We start from the raw sequence: 16,833 nt of genomic DNA on the forward strand, positions 1-16,833 counted from the left end.
CAGGCTTCCCTCCCATCTCCACCTACATTCGCTCCAATTTTGGGGTGAATGCTATTGTTCTGTCTTCAATCTCAGCCAGGGAACAGCCTGAAACACATGAGAGAGTGAAGAATAGCAAAACAAGGGCCCATTACGGTAGGCTGCTCAGATGGAAAAGCTGCTTAGCTCCCTGGAGAACTTTTGCAATTTACCATCCAGTTGTTCTCTGTCAACTTCAACCATGTGGTTTTCCCAGGGGCTTGCACAGTGATTAGTAATGATTTCTTAAGCAGAAACATTGCCCTAGAGTTACCACTCAGGGAATGAATTCTTGAGTGCTGGCTTATGAAGGAATGACTTGAGGTGATCTCCATATCCTTTCTCTGAGCAGAAGGGTAAAGGTAAAGCTTTACTTCCCTGCACATGGATTCCTGGTAGCTCAAACACAATAGGATTTTCAACCTCTCTCTCAAGATTACTGGCACGGAGTTTAAGTACCAAGCTAGTGGTGTACTGGGTGCAATACAGCAAAGTGTTTAATTAGCTTTTGACAAAAACGTGAAAAGCCTCTCTCCTCCTCTTCAAATGTTTGGGTTTTGATTCCAAGTGACACTGATACTGTAAATGGCTTTGCTGGAAGCAGTTTAGTCTAGGGCAGTTGGAGCTTCTTGTCATCCACAGCCAGCACCATCTCATACTCAGTTCCTTTCCTTAGCTTATCTGCTTCCCTAGCACAGCTCATCCTAACCTGGGTGATATGGAGCAATACTCTGTGACCACCCTCCCTTTCCTCTCCAAACTGAATGAGTTGTATCAGATAAATGATCCAGGCTGACTCAGGTACAGTGACTTCAGGAAAAGCAAATACAATAGCACACCCACAGCTTGATGCCAAGTGCTGCTGCATGGGTTTGAGGCACTTTGTAGTTGGATCTATTCAACTGAATATTGTAAATCAGATTATCTAGAAGAGAGTTTTTATTAATTCATTCTTCCTAGTTTTTACTTGCAAGGAAAGTGTGCAAACTCTGCTCCATTTGAGTTAGTTGTCTTCTCTGATGGGGGCTGCTTAGTCTTCCCCTATCCTTTTGTCTGTGGGCAAATGATAGACACTTTTCACTGGCAATCTGTTCTTCGAAAGACTCTGCTAAATGCCAAGAAAAACCTTCACTCCCCTCCACTCTCAGAATGGAAAATCCTTGTCATTGTTGCCTTGTATGCTCATGCTCTGCCTGCCATTTCCCGTGTGCTCCTGAATTGAAGATGACTGTCAGCATCACAATGGCTTTTATCCACGAGGATGGCCACAAGTACACAGGGCAGTACTCCTTCTGCTTTTAACCCCAGCAGAATCTCTGTCTGCATAAAAAAACCTAACCTCTGCTAGCCTGGTGATCAGTGACCTTCCCTGGGAGCAGGTGGCAGCTCTCCTCAGCTGTGCAGCACTGGGCAGTGCAATTAGCTGTAATGCAATTAGGAGCCAGCAGAACACAGTTTTCAGAGATTGTTTGGAAGCCTGAGGCAAAGGCTTTGTCCATCAGCCAGTGGGCTAAATCATGTAGAAGTTCCTAAAGAAGTCATGCTGAACTCTAGCTGGGCTTCAGATGATCAAAGAAGGAATTTCATCTCTATCTTATCTGAGAAAAAACAAGTAAAACAGAAAAGAAACGGGAGGTAATAAGTTCCCAGCACCTTCTTTTGGAACAATATTTACCAACAACACTTCTGTATAAAGATCCACACAATCTGAATTGCACTGTCTAGAGATTTTCCTCTGTTAACAGGGGAGTGGAAAAGCTACAATATAAGAAGATAAGTACTTTAAAAGGTAAGGCCCAAGGAACAATGTCTTTCTCGTGTTTCTGATTAGTGCAGACAATGGCTACAGTTTTTTCCATACCAAAAAAAAGATGCTTTTTAGTAATATCCTCTCTTTTCATTGTGGGAGCTATGAGCACATAGCTTGGGAAGGGCAGGTGGGTAGGCCTGCAGTGGAGTGGAGCTGCCCTGCCAAGAAAAGACAGAGAAGGAACACCCAGCACCACTCTCAGCAAGGGTTGGCAATAAAGCCCAGAACCATTCCAGGACATGCAAGGACATGTTAATGCAAAAGTGATCATATAATCTTGTAGAGCAGATTCTCTTTTCTGCCATCTGCTGGCAGTGTATTTACTGTACAGCGAATACTTAAATTATTAGAATTACTAAGTGAATGCTCACTTAGTGCAGTATGGTTTGCAGCAGTCCTTTGAATTATCAACAGGCTCATCAGGAATCACTCAACCATCTAGCTGAACACTGAGACTTCAAGGAGCCAGTGACACTTCTGCAGAGTTTACTTAATCTCTGTCTCCTTCATGTGGGTCCCCTGAACTTAGAAAGAAGTATTTATTCCTTCTAAATTGGGGAATCTCACGCTTCAGAGCCTCAGCTGATCACTGCCACAGAGCAGGAGTACCATCCAGCCACATACAGCACTGTGCAATGAAGATAGGGCATGCATGTCATTTTCCAAAGTTGTTTCCACAGAACTACTTTATCACAAAGCATTCAGCATACACAACAGCATTGCCACAAAGGACAGCTGGTCCCAGGTGGTATGCCAGAGTCTCTGTCCGCATGGGCAAAATCATCCCCTGTCTTCTGGCTTTTCCTACCTTCAGACTTCATTTTCTGGATACTTTAGGCCCCATAACAGACAGACAGCACTAGCCAAGCACTGTAACATACAGTACATCCATCAGAATGAAACAGCGCAAGACCTTTTTGAAGTTAATCTTCAGTAAAAATGTATGAAGTTCCAAGAAGAAGGGAAGATAGGAGGCCTCATGGGTCTGAATGAATGAGACAGATGTGAATACCTCTAACGACATATTTGAATTTGGCTCCTCTCATTAACCAAAGGCCTTTGTTGCCTTTATATCTCCTTAGGAGATGATAGATACGAGTTTTTGTTGTCAACCTCTCTGCAGCAGGCAGGAATATATATTAATCACTCTACATTGCCTGCTGATGATCTCAGAAGAAAGGGTAAAGAATAGCATTGTGCTTTGAACTAGTGTGACAGTTGGCAGCCATCTATAATTTAATGCAGATAACTTCAGAAGCTGGCTAACACAAACATGGTAAGCACCCCATAAAATGAAGTAAAAAAGGAAAAGAAAAAGGTTATCAATAATTCAGAAGATTTCCTGAATGAGATATTACATGATGCATCGTTCTCCAAACCTTCAGCTATCATCTATTCTCTTTCTGTTTCTTCAGAAAGTTAACGTTCTTTGCTCTCCTTTGATGCATGTGTAAACAGGTAACTTCATTGTGCTGCCATGGCAATGAGTTTGAAGACATTTTGAACATGCTGAAGACACTGGACGTGCACAGCCCTGTTTTATTTGTTTGTTGCCATTGGAAAGGGATCTCAGTGACAAACTGCCATATTGAAATGAAGCCCCCATCATTAGCTAAGAAACAGTGTGATATACTTCTATGTAAGTTTTATGGGAATTGGACTTACAATGTAAGCGTACAGGAGCTAGTCTTTAAATAGTACCTCAGAACCTCATCTCTTGATAAAAAAAATAATTTGTTTCACATATTTCATTCTAAAGTTAGAAATTCCTACCAACTTCTCCCCTACTCTTTATCTATTACCCCCATTACAATATTTTGAGAAACAGTTGAGAACCCACATTTAAATTTCTAACTTTGAGTTATTTCTTTTATTATCACCACTCCTACATCAAAACTCTCCAGAAAACTGAACACTGTGCTGTCAGTAAAGGAATAATGACCTGTGAGCACTGGGCCATAGAAAGGGACTACTTTGGTGGTAGGAATTTTCCACAATGACTGCAGGACCAGTTCCAGCCCACACTACCACAATCATGTTCACTCTTCCCAGTTTTTATTAATCTGACTCTGACCTAAATACATGTTTCAGTTCATTGGCAGAAAAGTGCCTGAAAAATCCTGCTTTCAGATATTTAAATATCCTATTTTGCCTTGGGTCTTAGTGAGTTAACTGTACTAATAGGATACATAGTGATGAGAATTCACCTGGAATCAGATGCCTCTGCCATTTTTTCTCCTCACAAAACACGAGTGGCAAATGTATATTCAGGACATCACTGCTTACAGAACTCATTTCAGCTATGGGATATACTGGAAGGAATTTTATCCTTCATTCCCCTCATACTTCAGAAAAGAACTATCACTGTCACAAGACTCAGTCTTCTAGGATGTGGCCCTTTCAGATGCTGGTCTTATATGAAATAAGTTAAATATTATTGGGTTAGTAAGGGGAGCATAATTCTCTAACCTAAGCAGAGAGTCTGTATTAGGGAGGAAGAAGATAAAGGTCTCTACTCCTGACAAATGCCATTTCTGACAAGTGTCACACTGACTTTACCATGCTCAGTCTTCAGCTGAGCATAAAAATGCAGTGCATAAAGAGGTCTTTGAAAACACTGCTTCCATGTCTTTATAATTTATGAGTCTACTAAGTTAGAATATTTCCTGACAGAAATGAAGGGTGAATTTCCATTTCTCAGTTCCTCTTTGCTCACACAGGACCCAAAATCTTTACATTAAGCTAAAGTTACTTAGATAAGAAGTAAAATTCCAAGATGTATTCCCCTGTTTCTTCCACATTCTTCATAAATGATTCCTATGCCTTTTGATAATACTATGCCCAAGCCATTTCTTCACTTAGAAGTTGAAAGAAACATTTACTGCGTAGAAATTTCTAACTGGAACACAAATCTTTAGGCAAAGCCTTCTGTTCCATGATTAATAGCCTACTGGATACAGAAATAAAGGCTCTCAAAACAGTGTGTTGGAGCTGGGTGAAAATGTGGTTTTATTTCATTCCAAATCCTTAAGATACAATACCTTTTATAGGTATTAAAAAGTTACATGCGAGCCTTACATATTTCTTTTTGCAATGTTACATGTGTGGTATGTTCTATCCACTTTATTTCAGAGAACAAGTTTGGTTTTTTTTTGTTTTTTTTTTTTGTTTTTTTTTTTTTCCCCACCTAGAAGGGACTGAATCAATGCATATATGACTATTTCCAAAGCAGCTGAAAAACATTAGTATGATAGCATGCCTGACAATTTGCTGTATAAAAGTAGGATTGAACTTCACCACTTTTTGGTGTGCTACAGAGCCATAGCAAAGTAACGCTGACAGTAAATTGACTGTTAATTGTTAGCTTAGAACAGTTAATGTAGCTAAGCAAGAGGGAAGTAAGCTGAGGGTTTTTTTCCCTAGAATTTTCGTAAACCCTCACGGCAGTGAATGGAGCAGCTCAGCCACCAGAGGATTTTTGGCTGCCAGAAATAACAGTGTCTTTGAAGGGTGAAAAAAGCTTTAAGAAATACACTTTCACTTTGGATACTTTGGAAGTAAATAAATGGAAATACTACAAACGATGCTCAAGATCAAGGATCTCAGGATCACTAGGTAGTTTCTAGTCACCAGTGGAGGAACTGAGGCTTTATTGGAAATATTAAAATATAAATAAATAAAATAAGCAGGAAAACAAAATAAGCTAATCACCACCCATAAAGGAGGAGATGCAGCAAAGAAAAAAAACACATCAGTGTAGATTGTAACTGTATTTAGAAGGAATTGTGTACAAATAGAAGGAAATGCAGTGAACTATAAACAAGTGTGGCCAAGCAGTACTTTTCCATACTCAAGGGAAAACCCTGCTGCGTTACTTTTAAGTTTTTACTGCAGATTACATAAGTTCTCTCTGAGATTGTAGATCTGTGATTGGAATTTATTTGGAAGAGCAAGATACTTTCTACAGGACCTTAGTGCAATTCTTTCTTCCTTTGAAGAACAAAACAGCAGGTTAAGGCCCTCTGATCTTATCAAATAAGATAAAATAAAGCTAGAATAAGAAGGAAAGACTACTGCTTAAAGGAACTTCTCTAGGAAGGATAAACACAGCTAGGTTTAATTGATAAGAGGAGAGGAAAAAAAAAAAAAAGGCTGTGTGCTTAGAGGTATCTGTATTATCTAAATGGTGCCAAAATGTATAATATGTATAAAAAGGCAGTAAGAGACAAATGTGAGCATGCCCACTTTCTGCAGGATTGTTCCAAAAGCACTTGATCAATGCAAGCAGAAAAGATGTTAGAATGTGCTGAGGTACCCCCTCCCCAGCTCTAGACAGACTGACTTAGGAGGCCACTTCTTATCCCATGCTGTAATCCTCTCTTGTCAGCAGCTCATGTTCTTTCCCACGATAACATGAAAAGTCAAGCAGAAGAGCCTCTGTGTATCAAAACTAATAAGTCCCTCAGCTTCTTAGGGTCAGGTTCACTAAATGGCATAAGTTGAAAAGAGACCTCTCACTCTGTGCTGGTAATTTCTGATATATGCAAAGATGTAGGGGGGAAAAAAAAAAAAAAAAAAAAGTACTGCAAAAGGTGTAATACAAATAGATTATTGCACTTGACAAGGAGAAGAAACATCGTCAAAGAAAAAAAAAAAACTAAGAAACAGGATACTCATGTAGTAGGACCCTCTGCAGAAGGGCCCTATTTCAGGACGCATCTGGCCAGCTACTCAGTTGCTTATCTATTACCTCATCAGTTCTACTAGCCCTCGTGGGACATAAAGGGATAGTCATGAAAAGATAGAAATCCTAACAGAAGCAGAGGCAGAACTTTGGGAAAACGTAGATGGGAATTCATCAGGCAGTACCAAGACTGACACCTGATTTCCACCCTCGATCAATTGAAATCTGTAAGCACTTGGGGAACACTTTGGGAAAAAACAAAATCATGCTACTTTTCAATTGCATGGTCAGAAATAAAGTTCCACTTGAAGAGAAAGGAGCACAAACTATGCAATTCCTTAAACTGATCTTCATGGCTTAGTGTAGACACTGACTTTATCTTTCCAAAAAATGTGCAGCCATATAACTTCCTGAATACTTCAGCTGGAAAGCTGCCCTTCATTTTCATCAAGCTTTTGATTAACTAGCAAGCATGATGGGTCTGTGGAGGTTTGTACGTTCTATTAATACTGCACTAGCAACTGTATGTAAAATTTAAGATACCCATAAGGATTTAAATTGAACTGTGTGTAGACAGCACTTTGAGACATCCATGGCCTTACGTATGCATGTTCCAGTTTTCTTCCCAGTCCCAAAAGAAATCACAGTCTATGTAACATAGCTAGGGCTGGATACCACAACACTTTGCTGAAAGTTCACTTTCATTCAAGGAAAATACTTGCAATGCACTGCTGTTTTTAAATGGTGAGAGCACAGCAGTTTGTGTAAACTGGCTATGCTGCATTTCCTTCTTGCAGATGGATTGCTGCTTTCAGACACTAGTGTTCTCCTTGTCCTTGCTCTGGCACACATAGGCAGTTTTTTCCAGAAGCTCTTGAAACTTGGAGAAATGAACTTCAGTACAAATGTAGATTTGTACTATTTGGCAAATAGAAGAGTGGTGCTACACTGTCAAACATTTTTGTTGCCTAACCCTAAAAATACCTTCTGTTATAGAATGAAGGATTATTCCTCAAGTATTTTTTCTTGGAATTTCTTGAGAACATTCATGCCTTCACAGGACGCAAAGCAGAGACTATTCTCCTTCCTTCCAATTGAAAGATGCCCAGATCTTCAAGGAACAGAAGTAAACCTACTATTAGAAGCTAGAAAAAGTTATACTGAAAGTACTATTCTTCACTGTTAAGGAGAAGAGGGATTCACTTTAAGGAGGTAAGTCTCAACTATACCACCTATCGGAATGGGCTTTTCAGGTGATTGAGGCAAAAGGATACCTCTTACAGATTCTGCTTAACCTTTATACTTCAGTCATAAAACTATTAGAGAGCATCCAAAGGAGTGCTACAAAGATGTATGAGGAGCTGTTGAGGTCTTTTGGTTTGTTAGCCCAGAGCAGAAGAGCTGAGAGGAGGCCTATTGGTGGCATACAACTCCTCACAGGGAGCAGATGGGCAGCACTGATCTCAGCTCTCCAGTGACAGCAACAGTACCAGATGGAACAGTATGAAGCTGCATCGAGACAGTGAAGTTAGACCTGAGGTAAAAGAAGTACTGAAAGGTTCAGGAACTGGAACAGGCTCCACAGAGCAGTGGCTAAAGCATCAAGACTGCTGAAATTCAAGCTTTTGGACAATGCTCTCAAACACAGGGACTGAATTTTGAATAATTCTGTGGAACCAAGCATTGAACTCGATGATCTTTGTGGTCCCCTTCTAACTCCGGATGAATGCCCTCTTCTTACCATCAAGGGAAGCAATCATCAGTTTAACAGCATAGAAGTTCCAGTAAGAACTTCAAAGTCAAGTGCACGTTGAGTTATTTCAGTATAGGGAAGTACCGTTTCTATGAAATGAGAGTGTGAGCCCCATCAGCTGCCAAACCGCTGTGAAGCCTGCTTCCCCAGCCATTCTTCCAGTATGTGCAAGATAACTACTCACAAGCAGAACGGCTGAACCTAGATCCAGAAGGAATCTTGTTATGCAACCAAGTGAAAAACATTGGGAGTAAATGGAAAAGAAAGGAACGAGGCACAATCTTTTAAAAACAAATTTTAAGGAGAATCTGTTTCACCCACATTTTCTGAAAAGTTACCTCTGGAGCTGGATCCTTACGATTAATATAAGCTGTAACCACAAGTGCACTTAGAGTAACCCATAGTGTTAATGGACAGACACTCCTCTCTGCCAGAGTGAAGGAATCTCGTTTCCTAACTTCCTTGCAGCACTACAGAAGAGCAGTTCATACTTGTAAGTCATTCCAGATACATTTATGATTAATGCTATCAGGAAGCTAATGATAAAAATACCAATCTACAAAGCATGGCTGGGACAGCTTGTAGTAAACAAGGCCAAGGTTTATACAGTGTACAAGAAGGAAAAGGTACTCAGTGCCTCTTTAGTTCCGTCTTTAATAGGCAGATCAGTTATCCTCAGGCTACTCAGCCCCCTGAGCTGGAAGACAGGAATGAGGTGCTGGTGCATGGTGCATGCCCAGAGAAAGGCAACAAAGTTGGTGAAAGGTCTGGAACGCAAGTCTTATGAGGAATAGCTGAGGGAACTGTGATTGTTTAGTATGGAGAAGAGGAGGCTCACGGAAGACCATGTAGCTCTCTACAAGTCCCTAAAAGGAAATTGTGAGGTTAGCATCGACTTCTCCCACATAACAACAATAGAATGAGAGGAAATGGCCTCAAGTTACAGCAGGGGAGGTTCAGGTTAGATATTAGAAAAAATTATTCTCAGTAGGGAATTGGAACAAGCTGTCCAGGAAAGCGGTGGAGTCATCAACCCTGGAGGTGTTTGACAAACATGTAGATATGACACTGAGGGTCATGATTTAGTGGGCATGGTTTGATGACAGGATGGTTTGATGACAGGATGTTCTCGTGTGCCCTTTCCAACCTTCACGATTATATGAAATACTCAACGACTGAGTACAGTGCAGAGAATATGAAATAAAAAGAGAATCCCCATGACAAAGAAGTGATTATATAATCAAAAGCAGACAAAAACAGTTAAAGTGTATGGACCTTAGTCTTAGTTCTGGCATTACCTAGGTTTGCGAGTGCCTGAATACAAACTTAAAAACAAACTTAAAAAAAAAAAAAAAAAAGTAATGCATGGTATACTATCAAAGTTTAATCTAGCAGATTATTACAGGGAACATTGTGTCAGTGAGAAAATTATGATTTAACCAAAAGACTGGCGTGCTAGTAGAGCACATAGTACGGAGTCAGAATTGAAACCCTGACTGACGTAGATTTCTTCGTAACCTCAGATGGTTCATTTCCCATCCTATAAAGTATGAGTAATGCCATTTCCTAGGTACCTGTGAGAAAGATTTCATTTTTTACTCCCTGGCATTTGAGAGCTGGTAATGGAGTTCTCTGCTGAAATAAGTAAATAAATAGATAAATATATTTAAAATTAAATATATCTTAATTATCATGGAACCAACACCACTACTATTTGTCCTACTTTTTCCATTTTTCCACTTTAACTGTACTCCATATAAGTATTGAAAAACAGCACAGAACATTTAATGTGAGGCTGAAACAAGTACCTGAATGAAGAAAACATCCTTCCTTTGACCAGAAATGAAGTTAATATTCAGCTAGAACTTCCTGTGCTACAGAAATAATTTTAACGATTAAGATTTAATGCGTTCTCAATTTAGTGCCAGCTGGTCAGATGAAGGTTACATTAAGCTCAGGTTGGGAGATGGCTAAGTTTCCCAAACACAAGCTTGTCCTTTCTAGTGACACTGTTAAATGAACACTGACGACAGCAGGCTTCAGTGCTGCTGAGAAATTAGGGTGTACAAGAGGAAAGAAACATCTGTCTCTTCCTTGAGCCATACATGCCTCCTGCTGGCTAAATTTTGACTCTCATTTCTGATTTGGTTGACAAACCAGATTCAGTTGAATTGGCTTATTTTACCTGAAATAGGAAAAAAAGTCAGTGCTTTTTCACTTTGTAAGCCAAAATTTTTCATTAGAAACAAGAAATGATTCCTCTACCTTATGAGGAAAAGTTCATTCTAAACAGAAATGGGACTTTTTTTTTTTCCCCTATGTTGAGAAAATATTTCATTCAAATTGAGTTTCATTGGGAACTTCTTGCTTTTTATTTCACTGAGAAAAGAAAAACTCATTTTAGTTTGACTATCAAATTACTTCTTTCAGTTCAAAGGTGGACCCTGGAAGTCAAAGATAAATAAATCTGAGCTCCAGTTTTATCAAAATTTAATCTCTTTTCCCGGCTGTTCTTAGCCAAGCAACTGAGGCTTTCTGGAATGTTTTGCCAGCCTTACATGATTTCATAACTAACATCGTCATCTAAAGGAATGTTTAAGTCTGATCCTAGCATAGTACTCCTTAATCTTACCTGTTTCCATTACCCTTTCTTAAATTGGGTGAAGATTAAGAAAAAATGTATCTTATTATTTAGCAAAGTTTGGCTCTGTAAATTTATTCCTAGTAACTGTCAGGTTATAATGGAGTGATTGTTGCAATGAATATGAACTACAAGACTCAGAAACAAAGTGAGTATACACGGACTCTAAATGAAACAGAGATACCAAAGAAGAAAGCCTCCTGGCACAGAAGAAGCCCCACATATCCCTCCATTGCACTGTTTCTCATTTAATGATTAGCTTTGCAGCACCTATTTCAATGCCAATAAAACATTCAAATCGTTGCCTAGCCCAAGGACACTGACATATCTGAGTTTATTGCTTAAGAGACTGACATTTCAACAAATGTTTTCTGACTGTCTGCTCTCAGGATACATATTGATTGTGACACAAGTTATTAACGATCGCATTAATGGACATGAAAATCTCCAAAGAGCCTGCAGTTCCTCTCTACAAGCTATTTGATTTCCCAAAGCTCTCAGGGATATTAGAGCTCCTTTTATGTTTCCATAAGCACCTTCAGAGTTTCTATCTCTTAGATTAAACTGACCATACTAAAACTGCTGGAGTAACAAAGAAGTTCCAGCACATGCATCCTTCTTACTGAGAGTTTTGCACATGCAATACTTCTATACTTTTTTCTTTAAGTCTTCTTTCAGTGCCTCAAGGAAATCTTAACAAGCTGATTTTTCCATAATCTGGATGCTTGCTAGGAATTTACAATATACTTTAATAACAAATAAGTCTATGAAGATCCATGAGTGTTTGAGACAGTCATTGCTCAAAAAACAAAACCTCACCAACAGGAATACAATGGTCATTATCACACTCATAGAAAATACCTCAATTCTCCTGGCTTTCGTAGTACCCTTCACACTCACCAAAACTCACCTCAGCAATTACCTTGTGGGGAATTGACGTTAAGTTTACTATAGGTGGCCCCTTGCTTGGAGTAGTAATGAGAAGCAGACGAGCAGGAATAGGAAATCAATGATGGACAAGAGAAACTGACAAGTGAAGACTGAAGCTAATTTACTGTTGAGGTAAATTGGCATGTTTAGGAACTGCCAAGTAAGAGGTAAATAGATCAGATGGCTTTCATACATTACTAGCAAGTGGGTATGGCTAATCTATTAGTGCTTAGCCTGAGTAAGCCATTTATATATCTCATTAAGCTATGAAAGATAAAACATCATCAACCTAAATGGTAATTTGTATTTATAAGGCCAAAGAATGAAAAGTTAATTTTCCAGTTTCTTCTGAGAAACTTCAAATTTCAGGGGGCTCTTCCTCCTTTTCTTCCCACACGAAATCCAGTTGTTTCCTTCCCTTTAATAGCAGAACTACACTGCTTGGTGTAAATTATTCTCAGCAGGCAGCTTTACAAGACAGAATTGGAGGAAAAGTATGATAATTGCAGCCAACAGGTTTTTTTTGTTGTTGTCACTTTTTCTTTTTTTTTTTAAACTTGACAAACTAAGTTTCTTTTACAAAAGTTGATACATCAGAATGAGAAGTAGAAATAAAACAAAGTAATTGACTCCCCACCACTGCACACATCCCCCTCAACATGTGACTGCTCTATGAATAAGTCCGGGCTACGCAGCTGAGCAGGCAGGTGTCTTTGAGACTCCTGCAGCTGTAGAATTAAACACTTTAATGTAAATATGATAAAACAACAAATGTACATTTTTCTGAAATTATTATTCACTGTAAAACTTGGTGTTACTCAGAGAGTGTTTATTCCACTTGTAAAAAAAGACCAACTCGCTCTTTGTTTGTGCTTACGCTCTCAGAAAATCTGTACAGATTGATACTAGAGATTAATAGCAGCTGGCCTTTTCCTTTCTGGATTAGCTCTGAAAGATTAACAAGAAAATAAATGCAGCAAAGATACCTTTATTTTCACTGGTATCATCTGTAAAAACATGAAATGCCCAGGAATCCTGATGTATTCATGGCAATAGTGTTTTAAGGAAAGGCATTTGGTCTGCACAGTATCCTTGTTCTTGTTGTTTTTTCCAGTTTTGATTGAACACAGAAGTTAACAGACAGCTTTTACAATCAGAAGGGTCAATACAGTGGAAGGAAGATACAGGAGTACAGTAACAAAAGAGCTAGCATAAATGGAACGGTACAATGAAAAAGTACTTACCTGTTACTGAAGATCTAGGCTCACAAGAAAAATACCACTAGAGATCTTCCCATAGTTGCAGTCAGCCCTGAAATGAGGTCTAAGAGAGGTACAGCCAGTCTCCACCCCTTCTGGTCACAAGCCGAATTGCCTTCACCTGTGCTTCCAGGGCTGACCGGCTCCTTTCCACAAGTGTTCAATCAGTGATTCAGGCTGTGACTTAACAGTTATCACACAACTGCATCAAAAGACATTTAGATTTCTGTTTTAAAATCAGACTACTTTTGTCATTTTACACTTTTTTTTAATGTTGACTCTTGTGACACCATCAAGGGAGCATCATCAAGAAAAACATCAGCACCTTGTGCCAGAAGGGGGAAGAAGGAACAACTTGAAGGCAGTCTTACATGGAAGAGGGCTCTGTGAAAATGATCTAAAGCTTTGCTGGAAAGCATCTTGACACCTGCCTGCCCAAGCAATGTGCTGTGTGATCTGTGTGGGGTCTTGCATTGTGCACTATTCAGTTTTAGTATATTAGTCCTGAATTTATAAATTTTTAATGTAACTTTAATCTTTTTGCCACATCGTAACAATTCATTACAAAAATACCCAATGTTATGCAAAACGCCGGACTGTACTGAGGAAATAATGATTCAGCAAGAATATTTGTGTCACTCTCTGTATTCTGCATCCAGATTTTGGAGCAGAAAAAAACTTCACAACTTGTAGCAGAACCATTCTATCGTGTTTTTTTCTCATTATCATTCCCAACCACCTCCAGGAGAAATTAGTGAGACAGCTGAACAGATAGATCAGCTTGCAAATTAAAAGATCTTTGGTGTATTCCAGGCAACAGATGACAGAGTCAGAGCAAACAGCTGAGGCAAAAGTCATGCCTTGGAAACGGGAGATCAGGTGAGCAGGCAGAATGAGAATTTGCATAAACTAGAAAGCGCAAATATCCACTTAGAATCATAGAATCGTAGAATCACAAGGTTGGAAATGACCTGCAAGATCATCTAGTCCAACTGCCCTCCCATTACCATTGCTACCACAAGCACTAAACCATATCTTGTAGCTCCTCATCCAGATGCCTCTTGAACACTTCTTTATATCTAACCTAAACCTCCTCTGATACAACTTGTGGCCATTTCCTTGGGTCCTGTTTGTTGCCTGGGAGAAGAGGCCAAACCCCTTTTTGCATTAGGAAATTCCTCCAGACATCTTGGCAAGTATTTTCTATGAAGAGAGACTAGGAAAGGGAGATGGAGCCTCTTCATAGCCCTACTTCTTGCCTTCCTACTGCCTAGTTGCCAGATGCAGAAACACATAGAGATAGAGCCGGCAGTTTGTGTCTCTTTTTAAACACAGCAGCCCAACACCACCATTTCCACTTCCCAAGTTAGAGACCCAGAAAACACAACAATCTGGTCTGTCAAACAAAAATAAAAGATAAGAGAGGCAAACACAAATGCAAAAATCAGGCAATGGTGAGGCTACCTGCAGTTCTCTGTTTTCCAGTGTAATACACAGAAGATAAGATTAATTACATCTTCTCTGCTTTTGCTGGATGATAGGAAAAAAGAGAGGGAGAAAAAAAAAACCAGGAGAAGTTTTTTCATCATCCAGAAGGTCTTTGTTGCAATTTTTTTTTTAATCTTTGTAAAACATTACATCATAGAATAAAGACAATAGCAGCAAAACTTATCAAGATGGTACATTCTGCTTTGTACCCTGGTAATGACATTTATGAAATTGTCCCATATCTGAAAATGCCTTCCAAAAGCACCATAAAATCTTACAGAGAGGAAGAGGGAGAGAGACAAAAGAGTAGACAGAACATCTTTGCAGGAAGATTTATCAATTACTTATACTACAATTTGAAATCGATCAGGAAAAAAATAAATCAGCATCCCACCAAAATGTTTCCCCAAATTTTAGGGAAGGTTTTTTTTTCTTTTTCTTTTTTTTAAATGTAGGACTGAAAATGACTAATCATGGTTTCTCACATGAGTCTACAAGATCAAGATCAAATTCTAGTAGAACTTTGAAAAAAATCAGTCTAAAATTACTTTGGAACACTGGCCTGAACAAATTCAAATTGTTGCAAAGCTGTGATCCAGACACAAATCCTGCTTTTTTCTAATAATAGTTATATATGACTTGAGGATCTGGGAAACAGCTTAATGGTAGGAATAAGGCCAGTCTGTTCAGTTTGCAACTCACAACTGACATTGTAACATTTTCTTTTTAAATGTTCAGCTCTCACAAGGAGAAAGAGTGTGTTGGTGGAATATATTTGGTAGACAAAAATATTCTCTTACGTGCCACATATTTCTCGTCTGCAATTTGCTGTCAGAGAGTTCAGCTAAAGAAAGCAAACCCTATTTGCCTCAAAGGAGAATCTCCAGAGAAATGTTTCCTTTCCCCAAAAGCAGCACCGGTATTTCCTAGTGGTGAAATGTGGGCTGAGATGTGACTTTTTATGCAGATGTAAGGGAGCACAAAAAAACACATCTACCTGTATGGAATGGGAGGCATCTCCGCTAAATGTGTGGGCCAAATCAGATCATATGTGTCATGTGGAGGGCAGGCACATGCATTTGCATTGTCTCTTCTCAATCAGTTCCTTAGCACTTACCAGTACTGTGGACAAGACCTGACTTTAGAGTGACCTATTCAACCCAGCATGATCCAGCACACAGAGTATGTGTTGGCTTCAGTAGCACAATCTCAAATTATGTTTTGCAACTACTTTCTCTTACTGTTTGATTTCAGCACCATGAGTCAACATGGTCTAGCATCATTATGTACTTCAGTTGTGTTGGCAGGAAGAAAATATTCTGTTCCAGATCATCAATTTATTAAATAGGCTAACTGCTACTGGTAGGAAAGAAGACGGAGACCCTGGGATGAATTAAGCTATTTAAAAGAAATTCCAAATCTACATTTTTGTGATATTTCAGGAAACTAGTGGCATACATAAACCTACAAGCCTCTATTTGAGTTCCACAGAGTTGTGTTGATTGGCATTTGTGTTTTCATTGGTATTTAATTGCCTAGGGAAGCATCTCTGAAGCTGGGCTTATTTGTGTTTAGTACTGATATAATGCTATCTCAGTAAGTTTGAACGGCATTTTAGAGTTAAAATAGCAGATCTTCACACTGAAAAGCTTAAAAATAACACACTAGCTCCACTTTACTGTGCTGACTTTGATGGGAGCAGATTTTGGCCTTAGACTGGACAAAGCATAGTTTAGAACATACAGATGTATAGAAAGGATCGAAGCCAATCCAAGTCATCCTTTTAATTCACATCTGTTTAGTAGAAGACTTCTTGTTCTAGTTTAGTATGCAGCATAAAATAAAGCTCAGTCTTTGCCTCTTATTTCCTTTTAGTGGATGATGGGAAAAGTGAGACTATCAGACGTCATGCTACCCGACAGCACAAGTAAGCCCCTGAGAAACCAAAGCTGGCAAACACACAAACAGCCCATGTACAGCATAAACACAAATTCAGCAGCAAAACAGAGGTTAAATACAGGATTTTTAACATCCCGTACTCACAGACATAGTTTTGTTCATTGTTTCAGGAGAATTTTGCAGAAAGACTCTGGCATAGCCCATTATTGGCTTTGGAAGAAGCAGACTTCCACTAAAGACATCATAAAACCAGACAGCAAAAGCTCAGATGATTTATAATTTCACAGCAACAATCAAAATCAGATTTCATTAATATAATTCACTGCTTTTTTATTTAATATTATTTCTAAT

The 16,833-nt window shown here is 39.0% G+C and overlaps 1 long non-coding RNA gene across 2 annotated transcripts in view; it reads right to left on the minus strand.

Moving 5' to 3' along the window:
- LOC128085839 (uncharacterized) overlaps positions 1 to 13,146 on the minus strand; it is a 29,492-nt gene extending 16,346 nt beyond the window's left edge. For both annotated transcript variants that reach the window (XR_008209127.1, XR_008209126.1), the window contains exon 1: positions 13,081 to 13,146. This is a non-coding gene — a long non-coding RNA (uncharacterized LOC128085839). The remainder of the gene's footprint in view (positions 1 to 13,080) is intronic.
- Positions 13,147 to 16,833: the final 3,687 nt, after the last annotated feature.

This window comes from Tympanuchus pallidicinctus, unplaced genomic scaffold (genome assembly GCF_026119805.1).
Source record: "Tympanuchus pallidicinctus isolate F22 unplaced genomic scaffold, pur_lepc_1.0 scaffold3, whole genome shotgun sequence".
NCBI classification, from domain to species: domain Eukaryota; kingdom Metazoa; phylum Chordata; class Aves; order Galliformes; family Phasianidae; genus Tympanuchus; species Tympanuchus pallidicinctus.